Here is a 4,935-nt window from a genome sequence, read left to right on the forward strand (position 1 = left end):
TAGGCCCCTTCAACAGAATCTAAGAATGGCATAACCCAAAAATAGCATCTTACATAAAAGCTGGAACTGGCAATCCATGAGGGCAGGTTGAAGTATGTGTACCTAATTTATGATGGCATATACAGCTGATATGAGTATGTGTAAGTTCTTAACTAGCGCTCTAACCCATATCTATATCTGCAAGGATACAAATTGATATTCATTTTGCATTGACAATAAAGAGTGAACCAATTAATATTTGAACACAAGGATATGAATGCACCATCTATCTATTTGCTTGTGAAATTATTTATTTAGGGTCAAACAGAAATGGGTCCATAGCTCAGTGGTTGAGCAATTGACTGCAGATCAATAGGTCACTGGTTTGAACCCGGTTGGGCCCTATTCGTTTCTTTCTTCTATTTTAGTTTCCTTCTTCAACTATTATCTTGACCCTCCACACTTTCTTCTAAAGTATTTACTTTTGTCTCTTATGCATTTTTGTGTATGTCAGTTCTTCCTCCTGAGAATATTTTTTTCATCAAGTCGTACAATTTTTTGGTTAGGATAGAAGGGCAAATTTATTGGTTGGGTGCCTCAAGAGTTAATAACAGACAGGGTGATGTATTAGAGCATCTCTAGCAGACCCCGCAAAATCCCAACCCGCACAAGTGTTTTGCAGTTCGTGGAAAAGTGCATATGCAGGCCGGTGCGGACGAGGTCAGACTCAGACCCCGTATAATCAACCCGTAAAAGAGAATATTCTCTGAATATACCTCTATCTCTTTCTCTTCTCACGCCAATTTGAAATCAACCGGCGACCGACGTACGGACGAGGAAGACACGGCCAAAGTGGAGGAGAGAGACATGGGACGGCCACGACGCGTGGGCGGAGGCCGGGCGTGCGCGGCCGGACTCAGCTAGCTAGCTAGCGCGGACGTAGCTACCTAGCTAGCTAGTGCGGCCGTAGCTAGCTAGCTAGCTCGCATCGATTCAGCTAGCTAGCTTGCTCGCATCCACGCGGGCGACCCGGCGCGGCGGCCGGGCGGATGGGCAGCTGGGTGGCGGACGGGCGCGGCGGCCGGGCAAGCTTCATGGCGTTGGCGGGAACAGAGATTCCTCAAACGCCAACGTTGACCGGTATGCAGGGCCCTGACAAAATTGCCTTCAAAACTGTATATATGAGGGTTTCGGATTTGCGTTCAGGGGCCCCTTAAATTTTTTTAAGGGTCGGACGACTTTAAGGGGTCTGTTTGGCCCCTTTTTTAACTGGAACCGTGAAAACGGTTATTTTGCAGGTTTGACCACTTATACGAGGTCTGCTAGAGATGCTCTTAGTTGCATGCCCAACAACGGACATCATATTATTATTTTCGTGGTAATGCACGAGATTCATATGTATTTTACAACAAGGCAATGGCTTTGGAGACATTGGATCTACCTCTTGGCTTGGGGGAGGGGGGGCACCACGGGCAAAGCACAGCTCCTCCCCCATTGATGGCGGGGGCGGATTAGCATGAAAATGGGGGGAGGGGATCAGAGCGTGGAGCGGAGCAGTTGATGGGAGACTCCTCCTTGGTGGTACGTGGGGAGAGAGGGCTCCATGAAAAGGGTGAGGTGTGCGTCATGGTTTTAAAGGAGAGGGCTCTAGCGAGAAATGTCGCGTTATAGTGGGAAACCAAGTATGAAGGGAGGGTCCGGCAGGAAAATGGTAGGGTGCGTCCTAGGGTGAGGATTTTATGTTGGAAACGCGTGTTGGAGATAACATGATGGATACTTCAGACAACCACATTCCCCCCATCTAGACGGTTGCATTTTGGGGAGCCGATAGGAGCCTGTTTGATGTCCTAACCCGCCCGTAATAGGAGAAATGAGCTTCAACCTGGAAAACAATTTTAATCCTTCATTTGATTTATTTATATGCATGCATTGTAGCCCATAGCAATGCGCGAGTGTTCTGCTAGTTTATCATTCTACTAGTTTATCTTACTGTTTATCTTATTGTTAAGATTTCAAAATTTGGAAGAAAAATTGGGTTGTTTTACATATAATGCCTTTTATAGCTGACAAAAAACAAGTGCTCATATCTAGGGAAAGGAAGGGAATTTTAAGGTATCACATGATATATCATAACCTTTAATGGATATTTTTTGTGAAAGAAACCACATATTCATATTCATTATATAAAGTTGAAAAATACAACACATGTGGACGATTAATGGATACTCACTTGCATGCATGCGTGTACACATGCAAATCCGCGGCGCAAGCCCTTGTTTTCCGTACATAATGTATGTACTAGTGGTTGGGGTGCCACCTGGTGGCGCCACTTATTATGAGCCTGTGCGCACTTATCTTGTCTCAACACATTCAACTGTCATGTTTGGTCCTCAGTTTTATTCATGTGCATCAATATGAGTGTATTCTATAACATTAGGATCTATTAGTACTACATTGATCAAACTTACAGGTACAATATTATTTGAGTTCGGGGGTACACCTGTTATTTAAGTTTGAGTACACCTAAAGGATGATATGTACCACTCACCCATGGAGCATAAACGAGTGAGACGATGCATTATAGTTAATCCAAAAGTGAAGACAAGCTAACATGAAGTGATTCAGTTTAGCTGAAGAAAGGGGCCTCATGAGGCCACAAATAAGGAATAAAAAAAAGAAAACTTTCAGAGTCCTCTAGAGGCTTGGCATCATCCATTTCCACATCAAAATCAGCATGATGCCTTTCACCGGAATTCTCTTGATCTTCATCTTGATGTACCCAACACAAATGCTTCATGGATTTTAGTCGGCTGTACTCCCCACCAATTCTGCCCTTTCCCTTTCAGACACCCAGGAAGAAGTTGATCTAACCCAGAACAACGTATAATTACCTAGTGATTCATTGGACCTGAATGGCAAGATACCTAGCATGCACATGGAAGGTGAGAGTAAGAATAAAATAACATTCTACCTCCGATCCAATGGAAGTGTCATGGCTTTAGTTCAGCATTAGTTCAAATTTGAACTAAAGCCACAATGCTTTTATTGGATCAGAGGGAGTACCATTTACTGATATGATTATTATTGTGCACAAAAAAATTGCCTGATGACAAGAGATCATAGTTAAGCATCATATATTTATTAAGAGTGAAAGTCTTAATTAAAGGATACGAAACAACATACTCAGGGTAGGGAATCTATTCAGATTTTACATGCAAGAGTGTATCCTTATCTTAAATAAAGAAAACGTCTATGTATGATAAGATTCTTACTTCAGCGTTAAGACAGTCAGTCCAAAAGAGCAATAGAACAGTTCCATATATTAGATTGCAGAAGAAAATGCACCATAAGACATTCTAGTACTGCAAAAAAGGGAGACTAAAATACTTGAAAACTTCGAGGATTCTACACCAATACACCGCTAACCATAATATTTGAAGCTTCTGAAATGAACAAAAAAACAGACTAACAATGTATACAACTGTAAGTAAAATATTTTATTGTGATGAATGTCAGGACGGGCGAAGGTGAACCAAAAACACATAAGAAACTTCTGTACTGAGCTTGAAGAAAATCACAACCGTGGACCAAGGGCATTTATACCTTCAGCTGTCGATTTTCAAAAAGTGTCTGCTCACCAAATATAAGCTGAAGCTCTAATTTCAGTATCTTATGAAAGCATGAAACCAACTCTACAGTTCACCAAATTTTATATCGTTCATACATTGATAACTATGAAGGGGAGCCTTGGCGCAGTGGTAAAGCTGCTGCCTAGTGACCATGAGGTCACGAGTTCAAGTCCTCAAAACAGCCTCTTACAGAAATGTTGGGAAAGGCTGCGTACTATAGACCCAAAGTGGTCGGACTCTTCCCCGGACCCTGCGGAAGCGGGAGCTACATGCACCGGGCTGCCCTTTTTCATACATTGATAATTGTACAACGGTTATGCTCCATGATGACCAAGAAAAGCTATATACTCCCTCCGTTCCTAAGTATAAGTCTTTGTAGAGATTTCACTATGGACCACATGCGGAGCAAAATGAGTGAATCTACACTCTAAAATGCATCTATATACATCAGTATGTGGTTCATGGTGAAATCTCTACAAAGACTTATATTTAGGAATGGAGGGAGTACCTTATTGTCACTCATGTATGTTCAAAAATAGCTAGATATGTACTTCAAAACCATAAGCAATAGAGAGACTACAGAAACACATATCATTCCAAGCTGACCTACTTTAACAAGTATTAACTTTGATAACGTGCAAATGAAAACTGAATCTGCAAGCCAATTTCATTTGTTCTATTTTCTTTTTTGGCGAATGGAAATTCCATTTCATCCTAATACTGTGATGAAAAATGCCAATGTTAGAAAATGTAAATATATGTGATATGAACCTTCTAGCAATCCATAGTACCAAGCATTATAATTTGTAGATAGCAACCTGCAACTTTGCCTCTTCCATCCTCAGACGACAATTACAAATCAGGAGTTGGTGGCCACTCATTAAATTTTTACTTGAACGGTACAGTTTCGTATCCCTCGATCATTTTCATAACATGTGATTTTGTTCGGGTACCATCATTGAGCAATGTGTGGTCAAAAGTAAAGGATACTAAGCATGCAGCAACACAAAATATAAACCATTAGCATCCTTTGATTGTAGGATTAGGAAAATGTTTCTAGAGAATGTTATATGATATTTCACCAAGGTGGTTCTTCTTCTAAAATCATCTGAATATATAATGTATTAATTTTTTCTTTCCCAGACAGAAACAAGTAAACATTTCGCAGGAACATGTATTAGTTCATGCAGCCAGATTGCTCTAGAATATTATCATACTTCTCTACTCAAATCATCTATGAAGTAAGAACATAACGATATCCACAGCGTGCCTCAGCACTCATTGTACTACACACATCAAAATGTATTACTTCCAACAAGTTGCTTTC

At 41.0% G+C, this 4,935-nt stretch overlaps 1 non-coding gene across 1 annotated transcript; it reads left to right on the forward strand.

Moving 5' to 3' along the window:
• Positions 1 to 311: 311 nt before the first annotated feature.
• TRNAC-GCA (transfer RNA cysteine (anticodon GCA)) lies at positions 312 to 383 on the forward strand. Its single transcript has one exon. It is a non-coding gene; the product is annotated as a tRNA-Cys (tRNA).
• Positions 384 to 4,935: the final 4,552 nt, after the last annotated feature.

Source organism: Triticum urartu, chromosome 4A (assembly GCF_056163025.1).
Source record: "Triticum urartu cultivar PI428250 chromosome 4A, HENAU_Tu73, whole genome shotgun sequence".
Classification (NCBI taxonomy): domain Eukaryota; kingdom Viridiplantae; phylum Streptophyta; class Magnoliopsida; order Poales; family Poaceae; genus Triticum; species Triticum urartu.